At 35.5% G+C, this 16,908-nt stretch overlaps 1 protein-coding gene across 1 annotated transcript in view; it reads left to right on the top strand.

The window, feature by feature from the left end:
* LOC114311968 (SUPPRESSOR OF ABI3-5-like) overlaps positions 1–16,908 on the top strand; it is a 229,175-nt gene that overhangs the window by 81,436 nt on the left and 130,831 nt on the right. The gene's annotated exons all lie outside the window — the stretch shown is intronic.

The following is a 16,908-nucleotide window of genomic DNA, read 5'->3' as shown; positions in this document are numbered from 1 at the left end:
AGACGACAAAACCCAACGTGCTCCAAAACCCGTGATTTTCAGATTAAAATGAAGCCCTCGACGATCAACAACTTTTTTGTAAAGGCCAAAGGTGAGTAAATCACTCCTACTAGATCAAAACCTAGAGAGAAGGTAGTATCTAGAGAGAAAGACTCAACAATGGTGTTTTTGGAAAAGTAAGAGAGAGAAGAGAAAGTGAAAAAGTGATTTGAAAAGTCACAATTTCGGGACTTAAACCCAGTCTTCCGCTCGAGCGTAAAACACCCCGCTCGAGCGGCCACTCACAGACTTCCGCTCGAGCGGCCAACCTCCCGCTCGAGCGCAGAATGCACTCGCCCAGCACTTTTGCAGAACCAGGCCTCCGCTCGAGCTCCCAATCCCTACGCTCGAGCTCACAACACTGCACAACAAGATACTGGATGGATGTAATCTACGCTCGAGCGCCAACACCTCCGCTCGAGCGTACAGGCCAAAAAAATCTGGGCAACTAGTTTTGGTTTCTAAACTCAACCAACCTGTAACAAACCCGCTCAACACATCCTATAACTCAAATACAAAGTAAGAAAGGATGTAAACAAGATAATAAACAACTACCAACATCCACGGACACATGTCCGGATCACTATACAACAAGGGTAAACCCGGGATCGCTATAGAATGATTAACACCGGAGCGGTGGTCAATCTAACTTTCAGCTCTAGGAATGACTTTTCACAAGTCTCACTCCACACAAACTTGACTCCCTTCCGAGTCAGTCTAGTCAACGGTGACGCTAACCTGGAGAAATCTTTCACAAACCGACGGTAATACCCAGCTAATCCCAGAAAACTGCGGATCTCAAACACACTCTTAGGCTGTGCCCAATCTTGCACTGCCTCAACCTTGGATGCATCAACAGACACTCCTTCCCCGGATACCACGTGGCCTAAGAATTTGACTTCCCCCAGCCAGAACTCACACTTCCCAAACTTGGCATACAGCCTATGGGCTCTAAGTAATTCAAGCACCATTCTTAAGTGTGCCTTGTGCTCCTCCTCTGAAGGCGAATAGATAAGGATGTCGTCCACGAAAACGACTACAAATCGATCCAAGAATTCCCGGAAGATCCGGTTCATCAAGTCCATAAAGACTGCCGGTGCATTGGTAAGCCCAAATGGCATCACCAGAAACTCATAATGGCCATACCGCGTACGGAATGCCGTCTTAGGAATATCCTCCTCCCTGACCCTCAACTGGTGGTAACCCGATCTCAAGTCTATCTTAGAGAAACAACGGGAACCCTTCAACTGGTCAAACAAATCATCTATACGGGGCATAGGGTACTTATTCTTAACCGTAGCCCGATTCAACTTCCGGTAGTCAATACACAATCTCAAGGCACCATCTTTCTTTTTAGCAAAGAGGGCCGGTGCTCCCCACGGCGAAACACTAGGGCAAACAAAGCCCTTATCTAGCAATTCCTGGAGCTGAACTTTCAACTCAACCAACTCTGCTGGAGCAAAACGGTAAGGTGCCATAGAAATCGGTGCCGTGCCAGGCACTAAATCAATGGAGAACTCAATCTCCCGATGAGGTGGCAAACTAACGAGATCCTCAGGAAAGATGTCCGAGTACTCACAAACTACCCTCAGAAAAACAACCTGGGTTTCGTCACACTCACCACTCTCAATGCTAGCAAGTAGACCACTAAGTTCACTTCGCCCTCGCGAATCATACCCCGGTGGTAAAACACAACCAACCCGGTCTCCCAAGAAATGGAACCACTCCCCGCTCAAGGTACATAATGTGACCCTCTGGCGGTAGCAATCGATAACAGCCCGGTATGACAATAGCCAGTCCATACCCAAAATAATGTCAAAGCCCTTCATGGGCATGACAACAAACGGAAAAGGAAGCCTATAATTAGCGACCTCTATATCACAACCTCTAACACCTTGTTTCAAGATTAACTCACCACCAATAGGCGATACCACACAAATAGGAGATGCCAACTGTGCTAACTCCAATTCCAAAACAGATGCAAATGCAGCAGATACAAAAGAATGAGATGCACCCGTGTCAATCAACACACTAGCAACCGAGTTGCAAAACAGAAAAGTACCTCTCACTACTAATGGAGCCGGTACTAAATCCTGCGCGGTAACAGCATACACGCGCCCGGTAGGCCCTTGGTCTACCTGCTCTCCTCTCGGAGCAAAAGACTGCTGCACAGACTGGGATGACGAAGCTCCCGGATTGGTCCTCGAGGCCTGCACAGACTGAGCTGGCTGAAAACCTTGCGTCTGCCTAGAACCAGACGCTCCCGAAGTGGCACTCAACAGCGGGCAAAACCTCTTCAGGTGCCCAGGCTGTCCACACTAATAACAAGACAAGGGCTGCCCCCTGCCCAAACTCTGACTCTGCGGTCCAGCTGAAGAAGAAGCAACTCTCTGACCCCCACCCTTCTGCGGGCAAACTGAAACCTTGTGACCTAGCTGGCCACACTTGTAACAAGCAAACTCCCCCTGATTGCCTCTCCCCGAGCCTGCACTCGGCACTGGAAAGGTTGATCTAGAAACTGCACCCTGAGGCTGCTGAGGGTTATAACCCCTCTGCCTCCTGCCATCACTCTGACCATCTTGGCTCCTCTTGGAGCCCCTCTGTTCTTCCTCCTCTTCCTGCATCATAATTTCCATATGAGCAGCAGCATCTACCAGGTGTCTATACTCTCGGATATAAGACCCACCAACTCTCAACTTGAGGCCCCGCCTCAACTTTCGCTCAAACTCATAGCAACGGCGTTCCTCGGACGCCACCAGTTCCGGTGCAAACCTGGACAGACTGGTAAAATTAGCCTCAAACTCGGCCACTGACAAGCCCTGCTGTTTAAGCCGGCTGAACTGATCCCTCAGCTTCTCCCTAGCTGCTGCAGACAAAAACCTCTCCTGAAAAGCATTTACAAATGCCTCCCATGTACCCCCAACACGAGCCTTCTCGTATTTCCACCATTGACCCGCATCTCCCTTCAGTTGGAAGGATGCCAAGGTCACTTTCAGTGCTCCGTCCTCGATGCCAAGCATCTCGAACGTCTTACTCATTTGCTCTAGCCACTCATCAGCCTTCAGTGGCTCCTTCGGATCCCCGATAAACTCATCCGGATTAGACCGGAAAAACTCCCTCTTCAAGAAAGAAGGCCCTGCCTCAGCTGCCTGATTCCCAGCTCTAAGAATACCCAAAGCTCCTGCTATCTCTCTGGCCAAAGTACCCATGGCCTGCTGACCCGCTGGCTCGGCCACATTGGCCTGGCCAACTCCCTCCTGCACTGCCGGAACCTCCTCCGGTAACGGTACTTCCTGCCTCGCAGGCCTACCACGCCTAACACCTCTTCCTCGTCCTGACATCCTAATAAAGGTAACACAGAACGTTAGCACATTCACAAATGTGCCGAAACTAAACACTCACGTCCTAATGCATGGACAACTGTAATTCACTCCACATAAGCACATAAACACATAAACACTTACGAATTTCATTTCCGGATAATGAAAGTCCCGAGGCGTTACTAGAGTTCTGGTTAGAAACAGCATTGATCAAGTGCTTTTCCAACAAGACTCCCAGAAACCCAAGGGTCCAATCAACATCCTAGAAATTAAATCCCATACCCACATAGTCACATAAGCATGTTATCAATTAAGCACATAGCATATGACATTACATCTAAGTCTCTATCAAGCGAGACAAACCCATTGTGATCCTAATCACTTCCCACGTACCCAAAGTATTCGAACCTGGTACGCTCTGATACCAAGTTGTAACGCCCTCAAAATAACAACATTAAACCCATCAAATAACACATATGAAATAACCACATGCTTCTATTCATCAGAGTTTCATTACAAAAGTATTACATGTTAACAACAAAAGCAAAATGCCTTATGGGCTTACAGCTTTCCAAGTTAACACTTGGTTACAACAAAAGAGTGCTAACTCATTTACACATTAAGCCCTTGGCTTGTATATACATGTAATACATCAAAAAGGAGCTAAAACAACAGCAGTCTGCTCACCTCTAGCCTCCCAAGCTATGACCTTGGAGGTGGCATGCTACCTGTACCTGAAAATGATATTCCCATATAGGGTGAGCCACAGCCCAGTAGAAATACACTAAACCAACCATGAACAATGACTAAAAGATTAGCAATTGATAGATGGCCAACACTAATACATTCACATAAATCACATATTTATGCCATACGACTTATGAGTCCGAGTTACCTTTCATTTTCCCTTTTTCAACAGATAAGCATATTAGCTCTATCATCATTTCAACAGATATGTATAAAAACTATATCCCACATTCACAGATAAGCATAGGAGCTATATCCACATTCTCAACAGATATGTATAACAACTATATCCCACATTCACAGATAAGCATAAAAGCTGTATCCACACTTCTCTAGACAAGCATATGAGCTGTATCTACGGAGTTCATCCCCTGTCTCCTCCCAACGCTATCCGGTTTAGAGGTACATCCCCCATCTTCCCCTAAACCGCGGAGTACATCCCCCATCTCCTCCTCTACTCATAACGTATACATACACATTGATTCTATATACAGTCACTCAATACATACAGTAAATGTATTCTATCAATCGTTAAATTCCATGACACATTCCATTGATTAGTTTCCGTTTGCCTAATCATCACGCATTGTCTACAACAATCGCGACTATCCTCCACCGATAGCCCAAAGCAGTTATTTCTAAACAGAAAAAAAATAAATGCACAAATGGATATTCAATCAACATTTCAATTCGGTGAGTGATAATTAATTCAACTACACCCTTTTTCCCATACATTCCAAATCTCAATATTTCCATTTCATTTCCTCATTTCCCACAATTAATTATCCCAATTAATCAAACAATGTAATTAGGTCATTTTCCATAATTAACATTTGAACCCTTAGGTCCCATTTTCATCAATGATTCAACATTTATTCCATTTCTCTATGCCGAACATGCATCTAGGTTTATTATAAAAAAAACCCCAACTTTTGTAAAATAACACAAAAGCCCCAAACTTTCACAAAATTACCAAACCAACCGCAACATCTCAAAATACTAAAATTTAAAGACAAAATCCATAGAGAGGAGTAGGATATCCCTACCTCGAAGTTTGAGCCAAAAAGGAGATGAAGACTCGAAGATCAATGTGCTCCAAATCCAAACTTTTTCAGATTAAATCAAAGCCCTCAACGCCCTCTATCTTTTTAACAAAGACCCTAGGCTAGATTCACACTCTAGGGAGATCAAATCTTAGAGAGAGTGTAAGTTTTCCATTCAATTTCATTTTTTATTTAATTTCCAAATAGATCGTTAAGGTGTAGTGGTTTCTTGAATGAACTTCCATTCTTAATTTTATGCAACTTCCATTTTGATTTTTATTCCACTTCCATTTTTATTCAATTTCCTTTTCTATTCAATTTCCTTTTTTATTTAATTTCCAAATAGATCGTTAAAGTATAGTGGTTTCTTGAATAAACTTTCATGTTTAATTTTATGCTGCTTCCATTTCTATTTTTATTCAACTTCTATTTTTATTCAATTTCCATCTCCATTCAATTTGCATTTTTATTTAATTTCCAAATAGATCGTTGCGGTGTAGTGATTTCTTGAATGAACTTCCATTCTTAATTTTATGCAACTTCCATTTTTATTTTTATTCCACTTCCATTTTTATTCAATTTCCTTTTCTTTTCAATTTCCATTTTTATTTAATTTACAAATAGATCGTTAAGGTATAGTGGTTTCTTGAATGAACTTCCATTTTTAATTTTATGCAACTTCCATTTGTATTTTTATTCCACTTCCATTTTTATTCAATTTCCTTTTCTATTCAATTTCATTTCTTATTTAATTTCCAAATAGATCGTTAAGGTATAGTGGTTTCTTGAGTGAACTTTCATTTTTAATTTTATGCAACTTCCATTTTTATTTTTATTCAACTTCGATTTTTATTCAATTTTCTTTTCTATTCAATTTCTTTTTTTTTATTTAGTTTCCAAATAGATCGTTAAGGTATAGTGGTTTCTTGAATAGGCTTCCATTTTTAATTTTATGCAACTTCTATTTTTGTTTTTGTTCAATTTCCTTTTCTATTCATTTTCCTTTTTTATTTAATTTCTAAATAGATCGTTATGGTATTGTGGTTTCTTGAATGAACTTCCATTTTTAATTTTATGCAACTTCCATTTTTATTTTTATTCCACTTCCATTTTTATTCAATTTCCTTTTCTATTCAATTTCATTTCTTTTTTAATTTCCCAATAGATCGTTAAGGTATAGTGGTTTCTTGAATAACTTTCATTTTTAATTTTATGCAACTTCTGTTTTTATTTTTATTCAACTTCCATTTTTATTCAAATTCCTTTTCTATTCATTTTCCTTTTTTTATTTCATTTCCAAATAGATCGTTATGGTATAGTGGTATGTTGAATGAACTTCCATTTTTACTTTTATGCAACTTCCCTTTTGATTTTTATTCCACTTCCATTTTTATTCAATTTCCTTTTCTATTCAATTTCATTTTTTTATTTAATTTCCAAATAGATCGTTAAGGTATAGTGGTTTCTCTAATGAACTTCCATGTTTAATTTTATGCAGTTTTCATTTCAATTTTTATTCAACTTCTATTTTTATTCAATTTCCATCTCCATTCAATTTGCATTTTTATTTAATTTCCAAATAGATCGTTAAGGTGTAGTGGTGTCTTGAATGAACTTCCATTCTTAATTTTATGCAACTTCCATTTTTATTTTTATTCCACTTCCATTTTTATTCAATTTCCTTTTCTATTCAATTTCCATTTTTATTTAATTTCCATATAGATAGTTAAGGTATAGTGGTTTCTTGAATGAACTTCCATTTTTAATTTTATGCAACTTCCATTTATATTTTTGTTCCACTTTCATTTTTATTCAATTTCCTTTTCAATTCAATTTCATTTCTTATTTAATTTCCAAATAGATCGTTAAGGTCTAGTGGTTTTTTGAATGAACTTTCATTTTTAATTTTATGCAAATTCCATTTTTTTTTATTCAACTTCGATTTTTATTCACTTTTCTTTTCTGTTCAATTTCCTTTTTTTTTATTTAGTTTCCAAATAGAGCGTTAAGGTATAGTGGTTTCTTGAATAGGCTTCCATTTTTAATTTTATGCAACTTCTATTTTTGTTTTTATTCAAATTCCTTTTCTATTCATTTTCCTTTTTTATTTAATTTCCAAATAGATCGTTATGGTATTGTGGTTTCTTGAATGAACTTCCATTTTTAATTTTATGCAACTTCCATTTTTATTTTTATTCAGTTTCCTTTTCTATTCAATTTTCTTTTTTTATTTAATTTCCAAATAGATCGTTAAGGTATAGTGGTTTCTTGAATAGATTTCCATTTTTAATTTTATGCAACTTCTAGTTTTGTTTTTATTCAATTTCCATTTTTATTCAATTTCCTTTTCTTTTCATTTTCCTTTTTTATTTCATTTCCAAATAGATCGTTATGGTATAGTGGTATGTTGAAAGAACTTCAATTTTTAATTTTATGCAACTTCCATTTTGATTTTTATTCCACTTCAATTCTTATTCAGTTTCCTTTTCTATTCAATTTCATTTTTTTATTTAATTTCCAAATAGATCGTTAAGGTATAGTGGTTTTTCTAATGAACTTCAATGTTTAATTTTATGCAGCTTCCATTTCTATTTTTATTCAACTTCTATTTTTATTCAATTTCCGTCTCCATTCAATTTCCTGTTTTATTTAATTTCCAAATAGATCGTTAAGGTGTAGTGGTTTCTTGAATGAACTTCCACGTTTAATTTTATGCAGTTTGCATTTCTATTTTTATTCAATTTCCTTTTCTTTTCAATTTCTTTTTTTATTTAATTTCCAAATAGATCGTTAAGGTATAGTGGTTATTTGAATGAACTTCAATGTTTATTTTTTTGCTGTTTCCATTTATATTTTTATTCAATTTCCATCTTCATTCAATTTGCATTTTTATTTAATTTCCAAATAGATGGTTAAGGTGTAGTGGTTTCTTGAATGAACTTCCATTCTTAATTTTATGCAACTTTCATTTTTATTTTTATTCCACTTCCATTTTTATTCAATTTCCTTTTCTATTCAATTTCCTTTTTTATTTAATTTCCAAATAGATAGTTAAGGTATAGTGGTTTCTTGAATGAACTTCCGTTTTTAATTTTATGCAACTTCCATTTGTATTTTTGTTCCACTTCCATTTTTATTCAATTTCATTTTCTATTCAATTTCATTTCATATTTCATTTCCAAATAGATCGTTAAGGTGTATTGATTTTTTGAATGAACTTTCAATTTTAATTTTATTCAACTTCCATTTTTATTTTTATTCAACTTCGATTTTTATTCACTTTTCTTTTCTATTCAGTTTCCCTTTTTTTTATTTAGTTTCCAAATAGAGCGTTAAGGTATAGTGGTTTCTTGAATAGGCTTCCATTTTTAATTTTATGCAACTTCTATTTTTTTTTATTCAATTTCCTTTTCTATTCATTTTCCTTTTTTATTTAATTTCCAAATAGATCGTTATGGTATTGTGGTTTCTTGAATGAACTTCCATTTTTAATTTTATGCAACTTCAATTTTTATTTTTATTCCACTTCCATTTTTATTCAATTTCCTTTTCTATTCAATTTCCTTTTTTATTTAATTTCCAAATAGAACGTTAAGGTATAGTGGTTTCTTGAATAGACTTCCATTTTTAATTTTATGCAACTTCTATTTTTGTTTTTATTCAACTTCCATTTTTATTCAATTTCCTTTTCTATTCATTTTCCATTTTTATTTCATTTCCAAAGAGATCGTTATGGTATGGTGGTATGTTGAAAAAACTTCCATTTTTAATTTTATGCGACTTCCATTTTGATTTTTATTCCACTTCCATTCTTATTCAATTTCCTTTTGTATTCAATTTCATATTTTTTATTTAATTTCCAAATAGATCGTTAAGGTATAGTGGTTTCTCTAATGAACTTCCATGTTTAATTTTATGCAGTTTCCATTTCTATTTTTATTCAACTTCTATTTTTATTCAATTTCCATCTCCATTCAATTTCCTGTTTTATTTAATTTCCAAATAGATCGTTAAGGTGTAGTGGTTTCTTAAATGAACTTCCACGTTTAATTTTATGCAGTTTGCATTTCTATTTTTATTCAATTTCCTTTTCTTTTCAATTTCTTTTTTTATTTAATTTCCAAATAGATCGTTAAGGTATAGTGGTTATTTGAATGAACTTCCACGTTTAATTTTTTGCAGTTTCCATTTCTATTTTTATTCAATTTCCATCTCCATTCAATTTGTATTTTTATTTCATTTCCAAATAGATCGTTAAGGTGTAGTGGTTTCTTGAATGAACTTCCATTCTTAATTTTATGCAACTTCCATTTTTATTTTTATTCCACTTCCATTTTTATTCAATTTCCTTTTCTATTCAATTTCCATTTTTATTTAATCTCCAAATAGATAGTTTAGGTATAGTGGTTTCTTGAATGAACTTCCGTTTTTAACTTTATGCAACTTCCATTTGTATTTTTGTTCCACTTTCATTTTTATTCAATTTCCTTTTCTATTCAATTTCATTTCTTATTTAATTTCCAAATAGATCGTTAAGGTGTAGTGGTTTTTTGAATGAACTTTCATTTTTAATTATATGCAACTTCCATTTTTATTTTTGTTCAACTTCGATTTTTATTCACTTTTCTTTTCTATTCAATTTCCATTTTTTTTATTTAGTTTCCAAATAGAGCGTTAAGGTATAGTGGTTTCTTGAATTGGATTCCATTTTTAATTTTATGCAACTTCTATTTTTATTTTTATTCAATTTCCTTTTCTATTTATTTTCCTTTTTTATTTAATTTCCAAATAGATCGTTTTGGTATTGTGGTTTCTTGAATGGACTTTCATTTTTAATTTTATGCAACTTTCATTTTTATTTTTATTTCACTTCCATTTTTATTCAATTTCCTTTTTTTATTTAATTTCCAAATAGAACGTTAAGGTATAGTGGTTTCTTGAATAGACTTCCATTTTTAATTTTATGCAACTTCTATTTTTGTTTTTATTCAACTTCCATTTTTATTCAATTTCCTTTTCTATTCATTTTCCTTTTTTATTTCACTTCCAAATAGATTGTTATGGTATAGTGGTATGTTGAAAGAACTTCCATTTTTAATTTTATGCAACTTCCATTTTGATTTTTATTCCACTTCCATTCTTATTCAATTTCCTTTTCTATTCAATTTCATTTTTTTATTTAATTTCCAAATAGATCGTTAAGGTATAGTGGTTTCTCTAATGAACTTCCATGTTTAATTTTATGCAGTTTCCATTTCTATTTTTATTCAACTTCTATTTTTATTCAATTTCCATCTCCATTCAATTTCCTGTTTTATTTGATTTCCAAATAGATCGTTATGGTGTAATGGTTTTTTGAATGAACTTTCACGTTTAATTTTGTGCAACTTACATTTTTATTTTTATTCCATTTCCATTTTTATTCAATTTCCTTTTCTATTCAATTTCCATTTTTATTTAATTTCAAATAGATCGTTAAGGTATAGTGGTTTCTTGAATGAACTTCCATTTTTAATTTTATGCAACTTCCATTTTTATTTTTATTCCACTTCCATTTTTATTCAAATTCCCTTTCTATTGAATTTCATTTCTTATTTAATTTCCAAATAGATCGTTAAGGTATAGTGGTTTCTTGAATGAACTTTCATTTTTAATTTTATGCAACTTCCATTTTTATTTTTATTCAACTTCGATTTTTCTTCACTTTTCTTTTCTATTCAATTTCCTTTTTTTTATTTAGTTTCCAAATAGATCGTTAAGGTATAGTGGTTTGTTGAATAGGATTCCATTTTTAATTTTATGCAACTTCTATTTTTGTTTTTATTCAATTTCCTTTTCTATTCCTTTTCCTTTTTCATTTAATTTCCAAATAGATCGCTATGGTATTGTAGTATCTTGATTGAACCTCCATTTTTAATTTTATGCAACTTCCATTTTTATTTTTATTCCACTTCCATTTTTATTCAATTTCCTTTTCTATTCAATTTTCTTTTTTATTTAATTTCCAAATAGATCATTAAGGTATAGTGGTTTCTTGAATGAACTTCCATGTTTAATTTTATGCAGTTTCGATTTCTATTTTTATTCGAATTCTATTTTTATTCAATTTCCATCTCCGTTCAATTTCCTTTTTTATTTAATTTCCAAATAGATCGTTAAGGTGTAGTGGTTTCTTGAATGAACTTCCACGTTTAATTTTAAGCAGTTTCCATTTCTATTTTTATTCAACTTCTATTTTTATTCAATTTCCTTTTCTATTCAATTTCCTTTTTTATTTAATTTCCAAATAGATCGTTAAGGTATAGTGGTTTCTTGAATGAACTTCCATGTTTAATTTTATGCAGTTTTAATTTCTATTTTTATTCGAATTCTATTTTTATTCAATTTCCATCTCCGTTCAATTTCCTTTTTTATTTAATTTCCAAATGGATCGTTAAGGTGTAGTGGTTTCTTGAATGAACTTCCACGTTTAATTTTAAGCAGTTTCCATTTCTATTTTTATTCAACTCCTATTTTTATTCAATTTCCTTTTCTATTCAATTTCCTTTTTTATTTAATTTCCAAATAGATCGTTAAGGTATAGTGGTTTCTTAAATGAACTTCCACGTTTAATTTTATGCAGTTTCCATTTCTATTTTTATTCGAATTCTATTTTTATTCAATTTCCATCTCTGTTCAATTTCCTTTTTTATTTAATTTCCAAATAGATCGTTAAAGTGTAGTGGTTTCTTGAATGAACCTCCACGTTTAATTTTAAGCAGTTTCCATTTCTATTTTTATTCAACTTCTATTTTTATTCAATTTCCTTTTCTATACAATTTCCTTTGTTATTTAATTTCCAAATAGATCGTTAAGGTATAGTGGTTTCTTAAATGAACTTCCATGTTTAATTTTATGCAGTTTCCATTTCTATTTGTATTCAATTTCCATCTCCATTCAATTTCCATTTTTATTTAATTTTCAAATAGATCGTTAAGGTGTTGTGGTTTCTTGAATGAACTTCCTCTCTTAATTTTATGCAACTTACATTTTTATTTTTATTCCACTTCCATTTTTATTCAATTTCCTTTTCTATTCAATTTCGATTTTTATTTAATTTCAAATAGATCGTTAAGGTATAGTGGTTTCTTGAATAAACTTCCATTTGTATTTTTATTCCACTTTCATTTTTATTCAGTTTCCTTTTCTATTCAATTTCATTTTTTATTTAATTTCCAAATAGGTCGTTAAGGTATAGTAGTTTTTGGAATGAACTTTCATTTATAATTTTATGCAACTTCCATTTTTATTTTTATTCAACTTCGATTTTTATTCAATTTTTTTTTCTATTCAATTTCTTTTTTTATTTAATTTCCAAATTGATCATTAAGGTATAGTGGTTTCTTGAATAGGCTTCCATTTTTAATTTTATGCAACCTCTATTTTTGTTTTTCTTCAACTTCCATTTTTATTCAATTTCCTTTTCTATTCATTTTCCTTTTTTATTTAATTTCCAAATAGATCGTTACGGTATAGTGGTTTGTTGAATGAACTTCCATTTTTAATTTCATGCAACTTCCATGTAACGCCCTCAAAATAAACCCATAATAACCATAACATTAACATGCATTTATAAAAGAAAATGAATCATTTGAGTTATTCATCAGAGTATTCTTATTGAAAGACATCACATGTAACATCCTGCAACATCAAAATAAATGCCCTAAGGGCTTACATCTTTCCAAGCTAACACTTGGACACAAAAAGGATGAGTACTAACTCATTTACAAGTTAAGCCCTAGGCTTGAATGTTTACATGAAATCTCAAAAATAACAAAATAAAACATATAACTAAAGACAAGTCTTCAAAATCCCAAACATCAAATCCTTCCAGGCTAAGTCCGTGGAGGTAGCTTATCACCTGAACCTGAAAATGATGTTCCCATAAAGGGTGAGCCACAGCCCAGTAGAAAAATACTAAACCAAATATAAGCATTGAATAAAGCTATAGCATTCAATAGATGGTTAACCAAGATAATCAATTTTATCATTAAACAGTCTCATGACACTAATGTCTAAGACACATTTCACCTTCCATTATTATCAACATGGCTCAGAACCTGGCCAAACTTACAACAGTGAATTATATATCATATTCACATTACTTCCAATATCAACAAAACAAATGAGACTCATGCTCATATCAAAACACTTCATACTTCCCATTTGATACACATTTTAGTGCTGCATCAATAATCATGTAAAAACACTTCAATATAATAAGCACACATAAAAATGGTGCTAATGGAGTCCATCCCCTATCTCCTCCCAAACAAAAATCCGGTTTAGAGGTCCATCCCCTATCTTCCCCTAAACCGTGGAGTACATCCCCTATCTCCTCCCACACAAAACAATATATGCAAATGCAATGCTCAATCAATACACGTATTTTCTGTATCAATGTAATAGTCAAAATTAATGACTTAACCAATGTGATTAGTTTCAGTTATTGCTAATCCACATGCAATGTCTACAACAAACACAGCTATCCTCCACCGATAGCCCAAAACAGTTATTTCTAGACTGGAAATAAATATATCAACAATTCAATAGGCGAGTGATTTTAATTATCCAACTACACCATTTAATCAATGGATTCCTTAATTTCATGCTTTTAACCAATTTTCCCAATTTTCCTTAAATTAATTGTACAAATTAATTTATTAATACAACTAGGGTTTTTCTCAAAATTACCAAAGTACTCCCAACATATCAAAATACCAAAACTTAGGACAAAACTTATAGAATGGAGTAGGAAATCCCTACCTTGAAGATCACAACTAAAATAGAGAAAATGGAGATGATGACCCAAAATCCAAAGTGCTCCAAATCCACTCTTTTTCAGATTAAAAGAAAGATCTCGTGAAGCTCTACCTTTCTTCCAAAGGAACTAGGGTAGAAGACCACCGGAAATAGATCAAATCTTGGAGAAAAGGTAAGAGTAGAGAGAGAGACTCTCAAGGGGCGGTTTTTAAAAGTTAAGAGATGAAAAGGTAGGTCAAAAAGTGATCAGAAAAGTGAAATCACGGACTGATGTAGTCGACTCTACGCTCGAGCGTAGAAATCCCCGCTCGAGCGTAAGACACAGAATCATGCTCGAGCGTGAAGAAAGCCGCTCGAGCGTCGATTGCACCCTCACAGAAGTTTTGCAGGCGCTGCACCCGCTCGAGCGTCAAACTCCCCGCTCGAGCGGAGGAGCAAAAACAAGGGATCACGCTCGAGCGTAAAACTACCGCTCGAGCGAAAGAACTGCAGAGCAAAAAAACTGGGAGATGGAAAATCCCGCTCGAGCGTTAAAACTCCCGCTCGAGCGGATAAGCAACAACGAAGGGCCCGCTCGAGCGTTAAAACCTCCGCTCGAGCGTGAAGGCCAAAATCTGGGCATCACCTATTGGCATCAACAATCAACCAACCTGTAACAGACCCGCCCAACACAACCTATAATTCAAATACTAAGAGATTAAAGGACAACAACAACCAATAAGTAATGACAGGATCCACGGAACCTAAGTCCGGATACAATAATCTAAAGAGAAAAGACCGGGGTCGCTATAACCTCCCCCCCCTTAAAAGAATTTCGTCCCCGAAATTAAGCACAAGGTTTTAAAAAAAACAAGTTTTCTCAAATTCCAACAATATGTCAACTCAATAATAAACAACTTGACCCAACACCGGCCATTCCATCTCTCAACTAAGAGGCATGCCACAATATGCAAAACAAACATATATCTCAACCTGCATTAACACTATGCAATTTTCTTTCAATTTCAACAATTTTCAATATATTCAATATATACAATGTTCCATTAAACTTCCATTTCGAGGCAAGTTCCAAAATATTTCCATTAACCAAAACATTCTAAATGTTGTACAGCTTAAGACATATATAAAAAGCTTTAAAGTTCGACAATATTACAAATCAATAAACATGTCCGGATATTTCTCGCGGACTTCCAACTCACGTTCCCATGTGGCTTCCTTCACCCCGTGATGTTTCCACAAAACTTTCACCAAAGGAATGGTCTTGCCTCGCAAGACTTGATCCCGCTTATCCAAGACTCTAACCGGTCTCTCCTCATACGAGACATCCTCATCAACTACTAAATCGGTCCAATCCAATACATGTGATGGATCCGGCTCATACTTCCGAAGCATACTCACATGAAACACGTCATGTACTCCGGACAACTGCGGCGGCAAAGCTAAACGATAGGCAGTCTCGCCAATCCTCTCAAGGATCTCAAAAGGACCAATGAATCGAGGGGACAACTTCCCGCTCTTCCCAAACCTCATCAATCCCCGTCTTGGTGATATCTTCAAAAAGACATGATCACTCACCTCGAACACCAAAGGTCTCCTCCTACGGTCGGCATAAGATTTCTGACGACTCTGGGCTGTAACAAGCCTCTTACGGATAAGCTCAACCTTCTCCGTCGTTTCCCTCACTAACTCCGAACCCAACAGAGGTGCATCACCCACCTCGGCCCAACAAACAGGAGACCTACACGGTCGGCCGTATAAGGCCTCAAACGGTGCCATACCGATACTAGATTGGAAGCTGTTGTTGTAGGCAAACTCCACTAATGGCAAGTGCCTCTCCCATGACCCGCTAAAGTCAAGAACACAACCCCGAAGCATATCTTCAAGGATCTGAATAGCACGCTCGGACTGCCCATCAGTCTGAGGATGATAAGCTGTGCTAAAGGTCAACTTAGTGCCTAAGGCACTCTGCAAGCTCTGCCATAATCTGGCAGTAAAACGAGGATCTCTATCCGAGACGATCGTCACTGGAACCCCGTGCAATCTCACTATGTCCCGAATATACAAGTCGGCAAGATGATCTACCGTATCTCTCACGCGCATAGGAATAAAATGCGCCGACTTAGTTAACCGGTCTACAACCACCCAAATAGCATCACTGCCCCGCTGAGTCCTCGGAAGACCTACAACGAAGTCCATAGTGACATGCTCCCACTTCCACTCGGCAATAGGCAAGGGTTGCAACAAACCCGCTGGCCTCTGATGTTCGGCCTTCACTTGCTGACAAGTAAGGCACTTAGATACGAAAGCTGCCACATCTCTCTTCATACCCCGCCACCAAAACTGGCGACCCAAATCCCGATACATCTTAGTACCTCCCGGATGCACCGCAAGGCGTGAATGATGAAACTCTCGGAGTACCTCCTCTCGATGAGACTTCGGCACAAACAGACGGTCTCGGTATCTCACACTCAGGTCGGGATACACCGTCAAACCTTTCTCAACCTTCCCACCAGAAATCTTCTCACGGAGGGATTCTATCTCAAGGTCGCCCCTCTGAGCCTCTAACACTCGAGTCACAAGTGTAGGTTGCGCAACAACAGAAAACAAGGCCGCAGCCTCAACGGACTCGCCCAGAAGCAAATCAAACTCTCCAAGTGCACCTAACATCTCCCACTCTCGGATGGCTATACTAGCTATGTCACCAACAGGTTTCCTGCTAAGGGCGTCGGCCACCACATTGGCCTTTCCCGGATGATAATGCAATTCAAAGTCATAATCCTCTATGAACTCCATCCACCTCCTCTAGCCAGAACTCACACTTCCCAAACTTAGCATAAAGCTGATGGGCTCTAAGTAAATCAAACACCACCCTCAAGTGTTCCTCGTGCTCTTCCTCTGAAGGTGAATAGATAAGGATGTCGTCCACGAAGACGACTACAAAACGATCTAAAAATTCC

Source organism: Camellia sinensis, unplaced genomic scaffold (assembly GCF_055761805.1).
Source record: "Camellia sinensis isolate YWXY unplaced genomic scaffold, ASM5576180v1 Unanchor2, whole genome shotgun sequence".
Classification (NCBI taxonomy): Eukaryota; Viridiplantae; Streptophyta; class Magnoliopsida; order Ericales; family Theaceae; genus Camellia; species Camellia sinensis.
The sequence above is the reverse complement of the archived record's forward strand: the minus strand, read 5'-3'. Positions and strand labels throughout refer to the sequence as shown.